Source organism: Bubalus bubalis, chromosome 9 (genome assembly GCF_019923935.1).
Source record: "Bubalus bubalis isolate 160015118507 breed Murrah chromosome 9, NDDB_SH_1, whole genome shotgun sequence".
Classification (NCBI taxonomy): domain Eukaryota; kingdom Metazoa; phylum Chordata; class Mammalia; order Artiodactyla; family Bovidae; genus Bubalus; species Bubalus bubalis.
The window spans coordinates 27,059,589-27,081,965 of NC_059165.1; the positions used below are offsets into that span (position 1 = coordinate 27,059,589).

The 22,377-nt window shown below is 39.5% G+C and overlaps 1 protein-coding gene and 1 long non-coding RNA gene across 2 annotated transcripts in view; one reads left to right on the top strand and one right to left on the bottom strand.

Annotated features, from left to right (window-relative positions):
• Positions 1-22,377, top strand: part of HAPLN1 (hyaluronan and proteoglycan link protein 1) — an 81,959-nt gene that overhangs the window by 9,577 nt on the left and 50,005 nt on the right. The window lies entirely within an intron of this gene.
• The window catches only part of LOC123334996, a 35,504-nt gene that overhangs the window by 6,656 nt on the left and 6,471 nt on the right, over positions 1-22,377 (bottom strand). The window contains exons 2-3 of the long non-coding RNA XR_006553191.1: positions 8,252-8,414; positions 7,466-7,729 (exon numbers count right to left, since the gene is read on the bottom strand). This is a non-coding gene — a long non-coding RNA (uncharacterized LOC123334996). The remainder of the gene's footprint in view (positions 1-7,465; positions 7,730-8,251; positions 8,415-22,377) is intronic.

The window sequence follows — 22,377 nt, forward strand, 5'->3', positions numbered from 1 at the left end:
CTTCCAAGTGTCTGTATTTCAGACATCTGAACACCTCCCAACCCCAGGCCATTCTCTGACTCTGCCTGTGTTTCCTTATCAGTCTTATTCTTATCTTTTAATGCCATTAAAATAATAAACTCTTCTCAGATTTAAAAATATAATTATTGGTATAAAATAATGTAAATAAAATTAATTGATAATTTTAATAAATTTCTAAATTTAAGGCAATTGAGGCTGGAGGAAGGAAATGAGTTTAGAAAGGACATGGAACAGTAGACTAGACACACGATCTAGTAAGGATACTCTGATTGGATGGGGGACAGAAGTTGAGATTGTGTGAATGTCTGAAGGGCAGAGGAGAACAGGAAGAGAACTGCAATTGACTAAGATTGGGAATAAACGAAGAATAAAATTTTCTGGAAGTAAACTGTAAGTCTAATTTAGGAAGTGCTCATGGGACAGCCAGGAACTCATATCAGTTAAATGTACATACTTAGGCAGAGTGGAGAAGTCAAGTCTGGAATAGATATTTGGAAGTCTTGAGTATTAAAATGATAGTTGAAGATCACACGGAAGAGAAAGGAGATCATTCTAGGGAGGAACAAAGGGAGAAACAGTTGATCAAGGACCAAAACCCGGGGCGGGGAAATGGTAAGAATGACTTTGCCATGATTTGTACACGATTTTAACTTTTATTTTATCAACGATAAATGGCTACCAAGATGAATTACATCAGTGTCTTATTAATCCTTATACTCACAGTCTCAGTCAGTCCTCTGCACACAGAAGGTGCCAGGCATGCTTGTTGATTAAACAAAATTAAAATGGCCTTTCCGAGCCTTCATGCTCTAATGACAGATTTTCATAATGATAACCCTGAATGTGGGTAAGACCCCAAAATGTCTGAATTGCAGTTATTTATTCAATTTTGTCCAAAACTGAGCTAGCTTTAAATATATGTTGTCGTATTTTGTTGTTTGAAAATCAGTAATCAATGTGTGCTGTAGATGGTAATTCACCAGAGTACTTGATTAACCCTCGCCCATGTTGTTTAGCTTAACATATAAATGAGTTTACCACAGAATGCAGCCTAGTTCAAGTCCATTTGTGATTCTTTTCCTTGGTCCTGAAGACCTCCGAATAGTAGGTCAGATTTGGAGCCCAGAATCCTGGATTTCTCCGCAGCTTGCTTTCCCCCCACCCCCCAATTCTTCTCCCTCTTATTGCTCCCTACTTGGGGTGCCACGTAAAATATAATGAGGAACTGACTAATTTTTAGTATATGTATGTCCCAAATATTGTATGGCACCATACTTATATTAAAGAGATTACTTGCTGTTTAGCTGAAGTTCAAATTTAACCGGGTACCCTGTACTATCCATTGGCTAAATCAGATAACCATACCTACCTCCATTTGTGTTGCTATAGCCAGAATATGGCAAACAAGAGTTTCTTCATGAGATTTCTGAATGCTTTCCTCCCAAAGGCCAATGAATGAAGTTACTAAGTGTATGTTCGCTAGTGAGATAAATGTATTAAAAAGATACTATAAATAAAATTATCTAACTACAATATACCAATCAAAATGCAAATTTATAAGACATTTATAGCTAGTGTATGATATACCGTGTGTGCTTAGTCGCTCAGTCGTGTCCGACTCTTTGTGGCCCTGTGGACTGTAACCTGCCAGACTCCTCTGTCCACGGGGATTCTCCAGGCAAGAATACTGGAGTGGGTTACCATGTCCTCTTCCAGGGGATCTTCCAAGACCCAGGGATCGAACCCAGGTCTCCTACCTTGCAGGTGGATTCTTTACCATCTGAGCCATCAGGAAAGCCATATGAATAGCTATCTTAAGAATGCCCATAAATGTATATCAGTGATCATGTCTTTTGTTGTTAAGTCACTAGGTTGCGTCCAACTCTTTCATGACCCCATGGACTTTCGTAGCCCACCAGGCTTGATCATGGGATTTCCCAGGCAAGAATACTGGAGTGGGTTGCCATTTCCTTCTCCAGGGGATCTTTGCCACTCAGGGATCGAACCCATGTCTCCTGCATTACAGATGGACTTTTTAAGCACTGAGCCACCAGGGAATAGGGACATCATGTGTCTTAATCTGTTTAAAATATTTAAAAATAATGTACATATTTCAAAATAAAACTTTTTAATTTTCACATCTTCCAATTGACAATAACGATAAAACAAATAATTACTTTTAAATTAAAAGGCATACATTTTGAAAAATTTATATAATGTAGTGGCACTCATAAAAGAGCTCGCCTGCCAAGGCAGGAGACATGAGAGACCCAGGTTTAATTCCTGGGTAGAGAAGACCCCCTAGAGGAGGCCATGGAAACCCTCTCCAGGATTCTTGCCTGGAGAATCCCATGGACAGAGGAGCCTGGCGGGTTACAGTCCATAGTGTTGCACAGAGTCGGACACGACTGAAGAGGCTTAGCATGCACGCACTTATAATGTCCAGTGGCTATAAACTCTTAAATGTTCTAACTGCAGAGTATCTGGTAGGAATCTTTCCCCGTGTTAATTATGTATCGTAGTGTAGTTGTGCTGCCACCTTGTGGCGCTTTGAGGTATGACCCAACTGAACTCAGTCCATTAATACCTTATACCAGATTCACAAATTGGTCAGTGCTAAAACTGTTTCTCACGTGATTAATATTTTACATTTCACACACAAATACCACATACTTTAATACCAAGAAAAGGCCCTCAAGCAAATATTTTCTAGGAATTTAATGTATTATCTGCAGATTAGTATATCACTTGAGATAATCACTAAATTATAAGTCAATTAGTACTATACTGATTTATGTATTATGGGTGAGTATAGGTTGTATCTTCCCAAATGTTTGATCTACTTGATCTTTAAACCTGAATTTCCTATAAATTCCTTGAACTCAACATGTCCAAAATTGAATTAATTATCTCCCTTCTTCCATGTCTGTTCCATGTAATCTCTATATAAATACCAAGACATTTAATTTATTATACAAACAAGGACACTTTTGAAAGTGAAACGGGGTGAAACTTAGCAATTACTCCAGCAAAACAGGTATAAACCAAGACTGTCTTAAGAAAACCAGTCTTCTTATACATAAATTAATAATCATCAAATCCCAGTCACCCAAAATAGGAAATCTGGAGTCCCAGACTCTGTTTCATCAAATTGTCCTGGGACTGCCATTGCGCACTTCTCCGTTCCTTCTACCTACTTCTTCCCTTTCATCTTCACTTGCTTCTCCACTGTCCATCACACTTGCCAACGTTCTCCTTAGCCTCGTCCTTTGGTCTGCAGAGGGACCCACCAGCCCCAAATCCTTTTTCAGGATGCATCCAACAGTCGACTTCCTCTGCAACTGCTCCAAACTGCTGGGAACTGCTGGGCAAACTCATATCACCCTGTAGAACGCAGCCACTGAACGACTTCATGGTATCTGACTTCAGCCGGATCATTAATGCTATGTGGCTGTTCTACCATATCGCTTGAAAGTTTTTGCTTTTTCCCTACAGCAGATATCCAAGCCCCCCTGATTGGCACTAAAAAGAGAAACCATCTGTAAAGAACCCTCTCCCTGTCTTGCCACCAAAACAATCTCCTGACTTTTCCCTTCTGATAGGAAAAAACGGGAAAGGATCTCTCTACCTAGCTTCTAAGCATCTCAGGCAAACCTTGCCCCTTGAGCTCTATATCCTGAATCCTCCAGTCTTCAGATGTTTGCTATCATGCATGCTGCATACTAAGTCTCTGCAGTCCTATCCAACTCTTTGAAACCCTATGGACTGTAGCCCACCAGGCTCCTCTGTCCATGGGATTCTCCAGGTAAGAATACTGGAGTGGGTTGTCATGCCCTCCTCCAGGGGATCTTCCCAAACCAGGGATTGAATCTGGGTCTCCTGCATTGGCAGGTGGGTTTGTTGTTGTTGTTGTTGTTGTTGTTGTTTTTTACCATTAGTGCCACCTGGGAAGCCCCCATATTTGCTATTAATTAGGCTATTTTTTTTGAAGATTCCCTGGAGGAGGACATGGCAACCCACTCCAGTATTCTTGCCTGGAGAATCCCATGGACAGAAGAGCCTGGCAGTCCTTCCAGTTGCAAAGTGTTGGACACAACTGAAGCGACTTAGGATGCTCGCAGGCTTTTTTTTTTTCTCTTGTATCCTTCAACCTCTCCCACTTTGGTTATATCTTCCTATTGGCATTTGATCATGGTCAAATATTTTTGTCCTAAACTTAGAAAACATGCCCTAGTCTCACATGCATCCTATCTACCCATCTTTCTCTTCCTCAGAGCCTGACTTCACGAACTCCCTGTGGTCATTGTCCACCCCTTCACCATCCACTCCTCAGCCCACCAACAACCTGCTTTCTCCCTTCACTCCACCGAAATGCTCACCAGGGTCACCCATTATTTGCTTGTTTTCAGTATGTTTTCTTAGTCGCATTTCATTCTGGTGACCATCTTCCCCTCACCATGATCTCTACCCTTAGTTTTGTGACAATGCACTCCCCCAGTTACCACAGACTTCTTTTCTGACTCCATCTCAGTCTGTTCCAGGCTTCCGAGGGCCCACCTGCTTCCTGGCATCTCTGTGCTCTGATAGCTTCAGCCCGAGGCGCCTCACCCTGACCTCCAACTCCTCCCTGTCCCTTTCATCTACTCCTCTGTGTGACATCACTGCCACCTGCGTGCAGATGACATCCAGAGCTGTATATTTGGCCCAGAACTTTCTCCTGAGTGTCCAGACCACAAGCATCTCACAACTAGGAAGTCAGCCTGCCATCTCAACTGCACTAATTCCAAGTCAACTCTTTTTCTCCTAAATTTGAACTTCCCTCAATTTTATCTAGTTTAGTAAATGGCACCATTTTTTCTTCTTTCAGTTTTCAAAAACAAACATGGGACTCATCATGTAGACTCTAGCCCATAAAAATCTCTTGGATATATACACCCTTTTTTAAAAGTCTCCATTGGTGGTGGTGGTCGTGGTTTAGTCTCTAAGGCATCCAACTCTTGGGATCCCATGGACTGTAGCCCGCCAGGCTCCTCTGTCCATGGGATTTTCCAGGCAAAGAATGCTGGAGTGGATTGCCATTTCCTTCTCCAGGGGATCTTCCTGACCCAGGAATTGAACCTGGGTCTCCTGCATTGCAGGCAGACTCTTTACCGACTGAGCTATGAAGGAAGCCCACTAAAATCTCTGTTAGTACAAGCCTTATCCCTAATTGCCATCTTCTCTTCTTACATTCCTGTAAACCTTACCCATTGGTCTCTGCATTTTTAGTCTTGCTGCTTTCTAATGCATTCTCCTACCTTAAAGCTAGAGTCATCTTTCTAAAGTGTAAACGGAAAAAACTCGCCTGCTTAAATCTCCTCAATCACTTTCTATTACTGTGAATATTAAGTCCAAGTTATTTAATATGATTGGCAAGGTCTTCAGTGACCAGCTCTAGTTTCCCTTACCAGCCTTCTCTCTTATCTAGCAGTGAATCCAGCACACCAGTTGACAGGATCAATGACCAGAAAAATGAAGACAGTAGAAACAGATCAATAGCTCTAAATATTAGTGTTATCAGATGCAGATTTTATGTTTATTTTAAGAAATTGGGTCCGAAGAATTTTAGCAAAGAACTGGAAATTACCAAATGATTCAAATAGAAACTCTAGAACTGAGAAAATGTAATGACCAAAATTAAGAACTCAGTTCATGAGTTTACAAAAAATTTAGACACACTGAGGAGATGATTAATAAACTGGAAAGTAGTTCTGAAAAAATAACCAGATGGAGACATTATAGAAAAAGGACGAAAGATACTGGAGGGAAGAAAAGTGTAAAACATATATGGGTATAGACTGGTGTCCCAGCAGGAGGTCAGCAAATAGGGCAGACACAATCTTTTTGAAAGAATAGCTTGTGACTATCCCTGTCAGGGATTCAAGGAGCACTACAAAGCCCAACAGGATAAAACCCAGAAAATAAGCAAATAAAAAAAACTTACAGCCAGGCATGGTACAGAAGAACTGCTGACAGAAACAAAGAGAATATTAAAAGCTTCCAGAAACAAAAGACTTTAGATAGACTAACAAGTAGCAAAATTAGCTAGTTGGAAGTTTTGCTTCTCTTTTCACTTTAGGAAAATGCCCAAAATCAGTGGTTTGGCTTGAACATATTCTGGGTGGATCTCATGCTCAGCCTACTTTCTCTGACAGCAAAGTCTTCAAGCCTAGAGAGATAGCACCTGGTGACTCAGTTCCTGCAGTCTGTGTTCAGATGCTGTACAGTTCTGTTGCTATCTAAGAAAATTCTGGAAGCAATTTGGGAGGCTCCTATCTATCTTTATCACTATATATTATTTTAGATTATAAATAAGAAATAAATATGACTGAGAAGTTGATGATTTAAACCATATAAATATATATATATATATATATTCAGCAAAGTGATCGGTTATACACATATGCATCCTTTTTCATATTCTTTTCCTTTCTGGTTTATCACACGATATTGAATATAGTTCCATGCACTACATAGTCGGACCTCATTGTTTATCCATCCTATGTATAACATATAATAGTTTGCATCTGCTAAACCCAAACTCCCAGTCCTTCCCTCCCCCACCCACCTTCCCCCTTGGCAACCAAAAGCCTGTCCTCTGTGTCTGTGAGCCTGTTTCTGTCTTGTAGATAAGTTCATTTATGTTATATTTTAGATGCTGCAAATTAGTGATATCATATGGTATTTGTCTTTCTCTTTCTGACTCACTCCACTTGGTATGATAACCTCTAGATTGGTCCATGTTGCTTCAAACGGCATGATTTCATTCTTTTTGACGTATGTCAGGCATTTTACAACCTTACACCTATTTGTTTAAGGCACTGAAAGACAGGTCTTGACAGCCAAAATAAATGCAGATTTATCACAAAGATTCTGATTAATTAAAAGCTCCAGAATATTTCTTTTCTCTTCTCAGATATTGCAGTTCTATCTACTCCTCTAATTCTTTGCTTGGGCCCTTCTTTCAGACAGGAATCCTGTACCACATTTTCCTTCCCACCTGAATTATGACACCCACTATAATCCTTAATATAAGGACTCCTCTAGGCAATCTGACATTGTACTGCTAGCTAGAATTTGTCACTTTTCTCTCAATTCTTCCTTAATTTTTTATTTGCATCATCATTACTTACATACTTTTCTATTTCTTATACTGTATTTCATTGTTGAAATGTCTTTCTTCTTAGTAGATTGTTTATCCATCTGATGTCCTAAAGAGTTCTGACCCGAAAGGTTAGATTGGGAATCAGAGTTCAAAGGACTTAATCGGTTCCAGTGTTCCACCCACTCTAGGAATCCCTTGTGTAATATAACTGACAGATGTTTGTTGATCTGCTCTAACACCTGCAGGGGCAAAAAGCACTGGTATTTCACAGGAAATTTATTTCACTTTTAGAGGACTTACCAAGAAGTTCTTTCTGACATTGCACAAAATTGGCTTCCTTAACTTCCATCCATGTGTTTTCATTTTGCCCTGTGAAGTTACATTGATTAAGTCCAATATCTTCCCCAGTTCATATCTGAGCAATTTATTTCTAAATGCAAAACATTATGTTATGTTCTGTAAAATTTTGTTATTTTGGGCACATTGTTCCAAACTCTGCATATCATTTTATTTCTTCTAGCTTCTTAGCCACATTGCGAGTACTAAGCTTTGAGTCTTGAAACTCTAAAAGAAAAGAAAAAAAAAAACTTCATTTATATTATCATGACTTAAGCAAACCTCTTGATTGATCGTGCTTACAGAATTATTTTAATGATTAAGATAATGTCCTTGTCACTGGAAAGGTCTCCTTTTATTAAACAAATAGCCAGTGCACCAGAGAAATGGAAAATAAATGTCAGCACGGAGTCAAAAACCTTTCTTTTGAAAACAGAATGCATTGATCATCTGCACTCTTATTGTAATTTTATTTCATTACATGTTGTTACTATTTCAGATAGCAGAATGAAAACAGCATTTTACCATCCCTGAATATCTGTATCCTTAAACTGTTAGAATATCAAAAACTGAAACCCAGCTTGTCTAATAGTTATGATTAGTGGTAATACACTAATTTCCCAAAGGTAAAATGATATAACTTGAAGAATATGAGATCTAAATGTTAACAGAAAATACAATTTATTGTAGTTGGTATAAAGCAAATGTGATCTTGGGACTTCCCAAGTGGCACAGTGGTAAAGAACCCACCTGCCACTGCAGGAGATGCAGGAGATGCAGGTGTGACCCCTGAGTCAGGAAGATCACCTGGAAGTGGCAACCAGCTCCAGGATTCTAGCCTGGAGATTCCATGGACAGAGGCGGCTACAGATTCATGAGGTCAGAAGAGCTGGATGCGACTGAGCAACTGAGTCTGCACTCAAAATGTGATTATAATTTGCATTACTGTACATTCTTTGAAACAATGCTTCCCTTCACCCCAGTCCACCCTGCCTGCAGCAGTATTGCAATATTCAGGCTAAAGATAAGAAGTCAACAACCTGTGACTCCTGAATAATAAATGTAAATTCTGAATGGTAATGGATTTGCCCTAGGCCAACAACTGCCACCTCAGACTGAGGAAAGCAAAGGGTCATTCAGAAACGAAATATCTGCAATACCTCGAATGTCAGGCTTCCCACTTTAAAAGAAAAAATCTTACTTCTACACAGTATAGCAATAGAAAAGTATCATCTTAGGTAAAGTAAAGCATTTGTTTCAACCTAGTAACACGAGAATTCCTGTGTTCTGCTCTTGATTTTAAAGTAGAACTGTAGTTGAATTATGCTCCTGTTATTATCAATATTTCAGTTGACTGTTAATTAAACCTATTATCCTATACTATGGAACAGGATTTATTTAGTACTAAATATATTGGGCATTAGTTATTTCTTTGCTTACACATTACATTATGTAACAGAATGTTCCCATGAGTTACAAATCTGAATTTTTCATGCACGCATGAATAGTGTAAGAAACTTAATTTTGAATGAACTACAAAAATATTTCCCTTCATCTGTACCCTGACGTATTATTGGAAATTATCGAAGCCTTTACAAAATGCCTTACAGTGTATTGACTACCTGTGAAGTTGAGATTTTGATATAATTGCACGTATGCTCTGTGTAATGCCTATGAACCTTAGATTAAGGAAGACTGCTCAGGAGCAGAGCAACGCTCTACACATCCATAGGATTTCTCCTTGAAGTAAAACAAAGGTATCCTAGGCCTTGATAATTTACAGTTTGAACTGTGTATATGCTCCTTAAGGACAACTAGAAAAGTGCTTGTCATTCAGCATGAACAGGCTCTCTGGAAGGCGGTCTAATAAGAGTCACCATATAAAGTCATCAAAACAGTTTTAGGACACTCTTGTTAAAAAAGAATCTTCTTCAAGGTTATCTGCCTTTGGTGGTTTCAGTTCAGTTCAGTTCAGTCTCTCAGTCGTGTCCGACTCTTTGCAACCCCATGAACTGCTGCACACCAGGCCTCCCTGTCCATCACCAACTCCCAGAGTCCACCCAAACCAATGTCCATTGAGTTGGTGATGCCATCCAACCATCTCATCCTCTGTCATTCCCTTCTCCTCCTGCCCTCAATCTTTCCCAGTATCAGGGTCTTTTCCAATGAGTCAGCTCTTCGCATCAGGTGGCCAAAGTATTGGAGTTTCAGCTTCAACATCAGTCCTTCCAATGAACACCCAGGACTGATCTCCTTTAGGATGGACTGGTTAGATCTCCTTGCAGTCCAAGGGATTCTCAAGAGTCTTCTCCAACACCACAGTTCAAAAGCATCAATTTTCTCCGCTCAGCTTTCTTTATAGTCCAACTCTCACATCCATACATGACTACTGGAAAAACCATAGCCTTGACTAGATGGACCTTTATTGACAAAGTAAGGTCTCTGCTTTTTAATATGCTGTCTAGGTTGCTCATAACATTCCTTCCAAGGAGTGTCTTTTAATTTCATGGCTACAATCACCATCTGCAGTGATTTGGGAGCCCAAAAAAATAAAGTCAGCCGCTGTTTCCACTGATTCCCCATCTATTTGCCATGAAGTGATGGTACTGGATGCCATGATCTTAGTTTTCTGAATGTTGAGCTCTAAGTCAACTTTTTTGTTTTCCTCTTTCACTTTCATCAAGAGGATCTTTTGCTCTTCTTCACTTTCTGCCATAATGGTGGTGTCATCTGCATATCTGAGGTTATTGATATCTCTCCCAGCAATCTTGAGTCCAGCTTGTGCTTCTCCCAGCCCAGCGTTTCTCATGATGTACTCTGCATATAAGTTAAATAAGCAGGGTGACAATATACAGCCTTGACGTACTCCTTTTCCTATTTGGAACCAGTCTGTTGTTCCATGTCCAGTTCTAACTGTTGCTTCCTGACCTGCATACAGGTTTCTCAAAAGGCAGGTCAGGTATTCCCATCTCTTTCAGAATTTTCCACAGTTTATTGTGATCCACACAGTCAAAGGCTTTGGCATAGTCAATAAAGCAGAAACAGATGTTTTTCTGGAACTCTCTTGCTTTTTCGATGATCCAGCGGGTTTTAGCAATTTGATCTCTGGTTCCTCTGCCTTTTCTAAATCCAGCTTGAACATGTGGAAGTTCACGGTTCACCTATTGCTGAAGCCTGGCTTGGAAAATTTGGGCATTACTTTACTAGCATGTGAGATGAGTGCAATTGTGTGGTAGTTTGAGCATTCTTTGGCATTGCCTTTCTTTGGGATTGGAATGAAAACTGACCTTTTCCAGTCCTGTGGCCACTGCTGAGCTTTCCAAATTTACTGACATATTGAGTGTAGTACATTTACAGCATCATCTTTCAGGATTTGAAATAGCTCAATTGGAATTTCATCATCTCCACTAGCTTTGTTCATAGTGATGCTTCCTAAGGCCCACTTGACTTCACATTCCAGGATGTCTGGCTCTGGGTGAGTGATCACACCATCGTGATTATCTGGGTCATGAAGATCTTTTTGTACAGTTCTTCTGTGTATTCTTGCCACCTCTTCTTAATATCTTCTGCTTCTGTTAGGTCTCTACAATTTCTGTCCTTTATCGAGCCCATCTTTGCATGAAATGTTCCCTTGGTATCTCTAAATTTCTTGAAGAGATCTCTAGTCTTTCCCATTCTATTGTTTTCCTCTACTTCTTTGCACTGATCACTGAGGAAGGCTTTATTATCTCTTCTTGCTATTTTTTGGAACTCTGCATTCAAATGGGTATATCTTGCCTTTTCTCCTTTGCTTTTCACTTCTCTTCTTTTTACAGCTATTTGTAAGGCCTCCTCAAACAGCCATTTTGCTTTTTTGCATTTCTTTTTCTTGGGGATGGTCTTGATTCCTGTCTCCTGTACAATGTCATGAACCTCCATCCATAGTTCATCAGGCACTCTTTCCACTGTTTCCCCATCTTTGCCATGAAGTGATGGGACCAGATGCCATGATACCCCAAGATAAAATAAAAAGTTAAATAAAATCTCAAAACAAAAAACCAACAAACAGAAATACATATATATGTCTTTGACACACATAATAATGTAACATGCAGGTATTAAAATGATGTACAAGAGGATTTAATGAAATGACAAGATGCCCATTATATACTCAATTTAAAAAATCACTTTTAAAAAGGCCATATAATTTGGTTCCATTTCAGCAAAAATGAAAAGCATTTGTATTTGACTAAAATGCTTGGACAAGTATGCAATAAGATCCAACCATAATTAATCTCAGTTGGAATTATGGGTGATTATTTTTAATATTTATTAAGGCACAGTCAGTTCAGTTCAGTCACTCAGTCGTGTCCGACTCTTTGCGACCCCATGAATCACAGCACGCCAGGCCTCCCTGTCCATCACCAACTCCTGTAGTTTACCCAAACTCATGTCCATCGAGTCGGTGATGCCATCCAGCCATCTCATCCTCTGTCGTCCCCTTCTCCTCCTGCCCCCAATCCCTCCCAGCATCAGAGTCTTTTCCAATGAGTCAACTCTTTGCATGAGGTGGCCAAAGTACTGGAGTTTCGGCTTTAGCATCAGTCCTTCCAATGAACACCTAGGACTGATCTCCTTTAGGATGGACTGGTTAGATCTCCTTGCAGTCCAAGGGACTCTCAAGAGTCTTCTCCAACATCACAGTTCGAAAGCATCAATTCTTCTGCGCTCAGCTTTCTTCACAGTCCAACTCTCACATCCATACATGACCACTGAAAAAACCAAAGCCTTGACTAGACGGACCTTTATTGGCAAGGTAATATCTCTGCTTTTCAATATACTATCTAGGTTGGTCATAATTTTCCTTCCAAGGAGTAAGCGTCTTTTAATTTCATGGCTGCAATCACCATCTGCAGTGATTTTGGAGCCCCCCCAAAATAGTCTGACACTATTTCCACTGTTTCCCCATCTATTTCCCATGAAGTGATGGGGCCAGATGCCATGATCTTCGTTTTCTGAATGTTGAGCTTTAAGCCAACTTTTTCACTCTCCTCTTTCACTTTCATCAAGAGGCTCTTTAGTTCCTCTTCACTTTCTGCCATAAGGGTGTTATAATCTGCATATCTGAGGTTATTGATATTTCTCCCAGCACAATCAACATACAATAAAAAGGACATGTTCAAAATGCACAAAAGATCAGCTTCGCGTGTGTGTATGCCTATAAAACCATCACTACAATTAAGATAATAAAAACGTTCATCACCAGAAAGTGTTCTATGATCCCTTTGTAATCCCCTCCCTTCTCCCTCTTCCTTGTGTACAAATACTTGTCTACTTTCTGTCACTGAAAATTAGTCCGCACTTTCTAGAATTTTATATAAAAAATCATTGTTATATTCTCTTAAAAAAATCTGGCTTCATTCATGCATCATTTGTTTGAACTTCATTCACATTATTGTGAATAGCAGTAGTTTAGTCCTTTTTATGCTGAATCGTATTTCCATCTGGATACCAGTTTTTTATCCATTCATCTGTTGATGGACATTTAGGGTGTTTCCATTTTAGACCACTACAAATAAAGCAGATGTGAATATTAATGCATAAGTCTTTGTATAGTCATATGCCTTCATTTCTCTGGAGTAAACACCTCAGAGTGGAATGGCTGGTATATGGTAGGAATGTTTACGTTTTTATTTAATAAACAGCCAATTTCCAAAGTGATCGTGCCATTTTACATTCTCTCCAACAGTGTGTTACAGAGAGTTCCAGTTGCTCTATATCCTATCCAACACGTGGGTGTGGTTACTCCTATTAATAATTTATCTTTTATCAGGTTAGCCTGGATAGAGGTTTATCAATTTTATTGATCTTTTCATGAAACTATCTTTTGTTTTCATTGATTTTCTCATTGTTTCGGTTTTCTGCTTCATTGATTTCTGTGCTGATTTTTATTATTCTTTCTTCTGCTTTTCAAGTACTCTTCAGTTTCTAGGTTCTTAAGGTGGAATCTGAAGTCATTGACCTGAAACTTTTTTTCTTTTCTATTGCAGGTGTGTAAAGCTATAAATTTTCACTACATAATGCTCCAGCTGAAACCCCCAAATTTTAATGTTTTCACTTTCATTCAGTTGAAAATAATTTTTAATATTCCTTTTGATTTTTTTCTATGAACCTTGGGTTGTTTAGAGGTTTATAGTCTAGTTTCCTAATACATGGATATATTCCACATGTATTTTTGTTACTGATTTCCAATTTAATTCTACCATTACACTTTTGTTATTCTAGGTCCTAACGTATTCCTCAAATATTTTTCATAAAACCTTTTAGTTCCCATTTACAGATATTTCTCTCATGACCTAATGAGAATTCCATAGCCTAAATAATTCACTTTGAATAACATCTTACACTTTCCCCAAACTCAGTAACTCATCACACTGCTAAAAACCTGTTTCTACATCTGTGACTTTGGCTTTTATGATCTCCTTGGGTGGTTCATTGTTTTTTTTTTCCTGGCATTACTAAACCTCAAATTATAAAATAATCTCTCTGAAAAAGGTATCAGAAATTCTTAACTGTTTTCTTGCTTTGGGTGTTTTAGGAGCAGAAAGAAAAGACCAAGTTATTTTCAAATTTTAAGATTGCCCTTTGCATTATATCCAGTCCAAACATATGACAGAGAACTGGTGCCAGGAAATGTGTCCCATGCAGTCTTTCTTTTCAAGTAAACTGAAGATTGCTTCCTCAATTAGTTGAATCTTCTGGGTGGTCCTTTAAAAAACAGTTCTTTGAAGAAACTAGTGGACTAATAATACTGTAAATGTAAAATAACTTTAGTCCTTTAACTTTGAAGCTAAGAAAAAATGAAGAGAAATTCAATGTTGTTTGTTCATATAGAATTTTCTAGCTCTGATTTTAAGAGGGAAAAATTCTGTATAAATCCAATGAAAAACTTTTTTAAAAAGATGTGTGTACATTTGAACTTAGAATTAGCCAACTGTAATTGTGTATGTGCACACACACGTGTACGTGTGCGCAAACTACTTGGTTTGCTTATTTTTACATGTAAATGATGCACACACATATTGCAGTCTATATTAAAATCAGTATGTAATAAATTTAAAATATCTAGGGACATTCTGAAGGAGATCAGCCCTGGGATTTCTTTGGAGGGAATGATGCTGAAGCTGAAACTCCAGTACTTTGGCCACCTCATGCGAAGAGCTGACTCATTGGAAAAGACTCTGATGCTGGGAGGGATTGGGGGCAGGAGGAGAAGGGGACGCCAGAGGATGAGATGGCTGGATGGCATCACTGACTCGATGGACTTGAGTCTGAGTGAACTCCGGGAGTTTGTGATGGACAGGGAGGCCTGGCGTGCAGCGATTCATGGGGTCGCAAAGAGTCGGACACAACTGAGCGACTGAATTGAACTGAGGGACATTTAGTAAGTAAAGAACTTTGTGCAATTCTGAGAAAACTGGTTATTACTTAGGCTTAGTCTGTACATTTGATTCCACTTTTGGATTCAAAATCATCCCTTTGTGTTCTCTCAATATTATCCCCTCATTAGAGCTTGCCCTAGGCAAAAGACTCAAGTAGCTGAAGTTGCTTTTATGGGTACTCCATTCTCTTCCAGAGACCCCTTTTGCCTTTTTACTCTTCTTGGCCAATCAGTGGGAAAAAAAAAAAATTGTATTTCAGTCTTGAGGCCTTTTATTTCCCTGAAAAATATCTAAGTAGGCAGCTATTCCCTCTAGGGAAACACAGGACAGGCTGACAGTGTTAGTCATCATCACTACTCAAATGCCTGTGATTCTGATTTTCAGTAGTTCACTGTCTGTATCAGTCTAACAGTTTGACAGTGAAGACAGTCACCACTTAGCATTCAGATCATTCCATTTTGGTCTGGAGGAGGAAATGGCAACCTACTCCAGTATTCTTGCCTGGTGAATCCCGTGGACACAGGAGCCTTGTGGACTATAGTCCCTATGGTCACAAAGAGTCAGACACGACTAAAACGACTTAGCATGCACACTAATCCAGCAACCCCAAACCCTCTCCACCCACTTACCCCAAATAGGAAGGATAGTCAAATGAATTGTCATGAGAAAAGAAAATCTTATACAAACAGGGACCTAACAATTGGAGTGGTTGACTGGTGGACTGAGCAAATTTAAATAAGGTAGACTATGTGACTATTGTAGACTTTGCATATCCTTCAAGCAATCTCACTGTAAATGGCTTTTTTTGGCTGTGTAAATACAATGTCTGTACTACAAACTGTACTTGCCTGAATACAGAACATTGAATTTACATTCCTCATGGTGCTGCTGACCTTCATCAGCGATTAGCCAAGTGGGCTTTGGTTGGCAAATTAATATTGTCATGGCCTTCAGCTCCTTGGCTAGTTTCCTTGGCTTATGGTTTTATTAGTGGGATTATAAGTAACTATTTCTCTGTGTCCATAAGCTGAAGGTTTCCGGCTTCTGTCCACCACTGCCCTGAATGCATCATTTTCTAGGGCTGTCTCCCCAGTCTATATTAATGTCTCCCATTTAAATAAGCTTTCCTAACATACCCATTATCACAAAAGGAAAAAAAAACCCTCAGATCTGCATTTGGCAAATACCGGCCAAGAAATTATCCAAAATAGTGGGTGCCAACTAAAGAGGTCAGCAATCATTTGTTTTTCATGTGCATTTAATTATTGGAGGAAATTTGATTTGCCAATTATGCTAGTGTTTTGAAGGCAGCTTCATTTTGCAATTGAGAAGAAGAACTTCTTAAAGTGGGACTGTGCCAGTGAGCTCATGCCAGATCCATTGTGGGCACTGGAAAGTTTGTGAAGAGAACCAAATAAAGCATGGCAGGAACTATGCTGCTGCATAGAGATAAATGGATAAGGGGATTAAAATATTCTTTGGATGTTTCTGTTTAAGAGCAGTAACTAGGAATATTCTATATAAATGCAATTCCAGAATTTAGACATTCTAACACCAAAAAGCACAAATTAACAGTTTATCAGTCTTCCTGATGTTTTCTTTTTTCTCTTTCCATTATGTATATCAAAGAATAGAGTGTTCTAAAATATTAAAATTGACAGATACAAATTGTAAGATAGTCATGAGGGTATTCTTCTAGCCTAAATGCTGAAGATTCAAGGACTGATACTACAGTGTGGGCACTGCTCTGATCGAGGCAGTTGCATCGCAGTTGGGGAAGCTGAGTGTCTAATCACATCAGTATGACACCAGATGCAATCCAGTGGGATTTAAAGAGGTCCTTCCTGGTTTGGATTCCATAATGATGATATAGACTATATTTTATATACTTGTTTCTAAAGTATTTTTGAATAAATGCTTTCCATATGATGCCATTAAGTAGCTATTTATTCTGCCTATGCATATGACTAAATAGAAATTTATGCTTTTGCAAACAGGGTTATTTTGCAAAGACCTTACTAAACTATCACTAAAAATGCAAATCATAGTGAAGAGGTTCCTGAGGGCCATGCTCTTCTTCTCAATGCGAGAAACAGCAGATGCATCCTTAGGCCATTCACTACATGTGAGAGAATATTTGCCAATTGTGCATTTCTTAAAAACTGATTTTGCCTAAACCAGATCATTGAAGTAAATGATTCAATGAGATTACTCTTTTCCTCTTTTCTTTCCTGTGGGTTTTTTTTTTCTTTTTAATGACAAATTGCCCCTTTTCATATCAGTTTATTTGTATACATTTTATTATTTTAAGTATATTTCCTCTTTTGGAAGAGGAAATCTTAATCTTAAACCTTATTCCAAACACCTGTCCCCTTAACTTGCTTAACTGTCAAACAGCTAACTTAACCTATTTTTTTTTTAAGCAATGGCATTTTGACAGAATGAAATTCTTCCCCTGAAATTTAGGAATGAGTGAAAAAATAACACACCCTTCCAGATGTGAAGAAAATAAACATTATCCTGCCCTTGAACTTCCTGAAATTATAATGACCTTCTTTTGTTTTGAGCCACTTTGCACCCCACCTCCTTTACCATCTTCCCCCTACTCCTTGGTCCAGCATCACAGGTTCAGCGAGCATTTCTAAGTTCACTTGCAGACTGTCTCTAAAGTGGTAAGATTTAGTGGGGCCTGGGGCAATGCCTGTGTTGGCATTAGATTTGACGCGTTTCAGCATTAGCAGAATGAAGAGGTGACATAGTTGCCTCTGAATTCATTCATTGCTGGAAATTACCATCTGAAGTCCAAAGACATTGAAACTTCTTACTTTATGGCTGCAATTACTATTCACTGTCTTTGTCTCTCCTCTAAGCCCAGGGAGCCTTCCATTCTGCTGTGCTAAGTCACTTCAGTTGTGTCCGACTCTGTGCAACCCCGTAGACGGCAGCCCACCAGGCTCCCCTGTTCCTGGGATTCTCTAGGCAAGAACACTGGAGTGGGTTGCCATTTCCTTCTCCAATGCGTATAAGTGAAAAGTGAAAGTGAAGTCACTCAGTCGTGTCCAACCCTCAGCGACCCCATGGACTGCAGCCTTCCAGGCTCCTCCGTCCATGGGATTTTCCAGGCAAGAGTACTGTAGTGGGGTGTCATTGCCTTCTCCAGCCTTCCATTAGCATGGCAGAAAAGGACAGCAGGGTTCAGAGAGCCTCTGTAAGGTGATTATATTTGACAGACTGGCCTTGCTCCCTTTTCTACTTTTTCACCACTAGCAACAGCTGCTTCTTTGTTTTACCTGTCATACCTTTCCCTTTTCATGAAAGAAGTCAGATAGCATGCAAGGAGCACATCAAAAGTCATGACCCTTGAGCAAATTTTAAATTAGCACATAGGAGGAAATGAGATAGATAATTTGGCCTCATGTCTCATTCTTTCCCTTTTTAGTTCCTATTTGACTACATTTTACATACCTAGGTTTTGTTTTGTCTCTGCCATTGGTGGTTAGTACAATTTTAAACGATCTGGAAGAAATCAAATAGGAAATGCTGATGAAAAATAATTCTACTCATACGAGGCCTTCAGTGGCTTGTACTGTGTTTATTTTCTATTGGTGTGAGAATGTTCTATTAATAAGATGGGCTGGGGACTGATGATGCAGATAGAGGTAGACAGTTAACAAGAGTGCATACAAATGCTTTTCAAGCTTTTATGCCTTATGTTGTTCCACAAATGGACTTCCAGAGCTTGTGTGGAAATACTTGGAAGAAGGTACAGGTGGTCATATGCTCTTGGCCAAAAGTGGTCCTTTTACATCAGATTATGTAGATTACCTTTTCAAACAAGCAGCAAAGTTGAAAGGGGATACGTTGAGGTAGGCCAGAAAGGGTCACAGCAATCAATACAAAAAATAGAATAACTGAATGACTCTAGTAATTACTTAGTTAACTCTAGGACACCCTCCATCAGCTGCGTTTAGAACCACAGAAATGCCAGTCTTTTTAATTCAATACTCACTGAAAACTCATTACATGCCAGGAGTACAAAGACTAATAAAATACATTTTTTTGGTCCTGAGGGGGCTTAAACTTTTGTAATATTAACATGGAGCCAGGCACTTTTAGGTGCTTCATTTATCATTTGAAAATTAAATGACTGTTTTCTAAATTTGTATGAAATGTGATGATTTCTTCAGTAGGTAGGTTGGATGTGTGTGGTGTGTCTAATATCTAGAGAGCTAAAGCACATGGTTGTGCATATTGTATAATATCCACACTGAGGGCTGCCATTCATCCTGCAGTGCACAGAGCAAAACCAGCACCTCCGAGCTCCTACTGTGTGCAGAAGATATCCTGGTGAACAGTTTCTACCTTCTTGGAGCTTGCATTCCAGCTGTTATGTGTCCATGAAATGGGCTGAATTCTGCTCTCAAATCCTATAAAATATTCCTAGAAGCACTTTAAAGTATGTGGCTTGACAGTCTTTTGCTATAGCCCAATATGAAAATGTGTTAAAATGTTGATATCTTCCATAATTACACTAATCATTGAATTTATAGCAATATCATGTTAATCTGGCCACCCTAAAAACTGGGAATCCAATAGTAAAAGTTAACACATTACTTTTAAGACCATTTTACTTTCATAAAAATTGGAAATATTATTAAAATTATGTTATGTTTGTATCTTCCTTAGTAAACAAATAACATAACATGATTAAGAAAATCCTTCTTGGGGTGTAGAGAAAAGGGAACCCTCCCACACTGTTATACCCACTATGGAGCCAACTTCCCAGGTGGCTCAGATGGTAAAGCATCTGCTTACAATGCGAGAGACCCAGGTTTGATCCCTGGATTGGGAAGATCCCCTGGAGAAGGAAATGGCAACCCACTCCATTATTCTTGCCTGGAGAATCCCATAGACGGAGGAGCCTGGTGGGCTACAGTCCGTGGGGTCACAAAGAGTCAGACACGACTGAGCGACTTCACTTTCACTATGGAGAACAGTATAGATGTTCCTTAAAAAATAAAAAATAGAACTACCATGTGATCAGCAGTCCCACTCCTGGGCATATATCCAGAAAAGATGAAAACTCTAATTTGAAAAGATACATGCACCCCAATGTTTATTGCAGCACTATTCACAATGGCCAACATGTGTAAGCACCCTAAATGTCCATCGACAAAGGAATGGATAAAGAAGGTGTGGTATATACATACCATGGAATACTACTCAGCCATTAAAAGAATGAAATGTCATTTGTCGCAACATAGATGGACCTATAGATTATCATACTAAGTGAAATAAGACAGACAAATACTGTATCACTTATATGTGGAATCTAAAAAAATTATGAACTTACAAAACAGAAACTCACAAATCTAGAAAATACACTTATGGTTACCAAAGGGGAAAGGCAGGGAGAAAAAAATAAGGAATTTGGGATTAACAGACATATACTCCTATATATAAAAGAAACTACAGGGACCTACTGTAAAGCACAGGGGACTATATTCATTGTTTTGTAAAACGTATAATAAAAAAAATCTGAAGAATGTGTGTATGTGTGTGTGTGTGTGTGTGTGTGTGTATATATATAACTGAATCACTTTGCTGTATATCTGAAACATTATAAATCAACTATACTTCAAGAAAAAGAGAAAATCCCTCTTAGTAATGTACTCTAACAAGGTTGTATTTTTAGGGTATTATTAGATGTGGGCTTCCCAAGTGTTCTGTGGTAAAGAATCTACCTACCAAGCAGAAGAAGATGTGAGTTGAATCTCTGGGTTGGGAAGATCCCCTGGCAACCTACTCCAGTATTCTTGCCTGAGAAATCCCACGGACAGAGCAGCCTGGCAGACCACAGTCCATGGGGTCAAAAAGAGTCGGACATGACTTAGTGACTAAATAACAATTATGAGATGTGTAAGGATAAGGTAAATAACTCAGTGGTTACGGAACTTCGTTTAGAAAAGCTGGCAGCACCAGGAAAAACGCAAATAAGCATGACCTTTAAGGCCTTGTCCCTGCCCCTGCCTGCCTGTCCGGCATCATCTCCAGCCAATTCATTCTGATTATCCTACTCTTCGGTCACAGGGAGCTGTTAATACATGCCGTCACATGAGCAGCCCAAGTCTCTCACAGCTCACTTCCTTTGTACATGCTATTCTCATGGACAGCAGTATCCCTTCCCCTCTTCTCTAGCTCCTTCTTGCCTTTCAGATCCAGCTGAGAAGTCACTTTGTGAAACCATTCCCATCCCCTCCCAGGCATCAGGGTTAGTTGCCTTCCAAGGCTGCTGCATTTCACAGCTCCAGGCATTGCCCTTCCCACTGTATTGCCAGAGAGCTCTTCCTCTTTCTTCCGTAGTATCTTACAGAGATGCCTCTATGCAGTTAGCATCCTGCTCTGTCTCTGTTTCACAGCCTCCCCAAAGAGTAATAAATGCTTTGCAATCTGAAGCTGAACCTTACTTCTACTGGTCTGACATATAATAGTGCTGAATGGATAATTGATTTGTGGCTTCACGTGGCACAGTGCATAATTAAGGAGCCCTTAAGGTCTGTCAGATTGGTTTTTCCGTCCCTGGATCTGTTCAGATTGTTCGCATAGCCTGGCCATTTTTTCTCTATTGGGAAATCTGTCCTTCAAGTCATCCCTCCATTGCCAGTGGCTGTGTTGCTGGCTGCCTTTTTCAGGGGTCCATTAGCACTAAGATCACCACTACTCCTTGTCCACAGCCCAGTTGCTATGTATTCTTCCCCCTCCTTCTCCTCTTCTTCTCCTTCTTTTCCATCTCTTCCTCCCCCCGCCCCCATTCCTCATTTCCTTCCCCCTCCTCCTTTTGTTCTTTCTGCTTGTTTCTCAGTGGTAGGAGCTTTTGCCTTTTAAACTACTGTCTGCAAATGAACACTGAATCAGTCATTTGCATTTTATTTCCTATGGTATTTATACCTTTAGTGGTTCTCTCTGTATTTGCAGGATTTGTTGTTCAGTCACCAAGTCGTGTCTGACTCTTTGTGACCCCATGGACTGCAGCATGCCAGGTCTCCGTGTCCCTCACCATATCCCAGAGTTTGCCCAAGTTCATGTCAATTGAATTGGTGATGCCATCCAACCATCTCATCCTCTGTCTCTTCTCCTTCTGCCTTCAATCTTTCCCAGCATCAGGGTCTTTTCAAATGAGTTGGCTGTTTGCATCAGGTGGCCAAAGTATTGGAGCTTCAGCTTTAGCATCAGCCCTTCCAATGAGTATTCAGGGATGATTTCCTTTAGGATTAACTGGTTTGATCTCCTTGCAGTATTGTGTACACTAAAAATGATTTTCAGGTGTGCAGTTATTACCAACACCTGAGGGCTGTGACTGTTCAGTTTGGAGGGTTTTTAAAAAAAAATTTTGATAGCAGTTCATTTTTGGAACTTGTACAGGGTTACCATATCCCTTGTACAGCAAGGAGATCC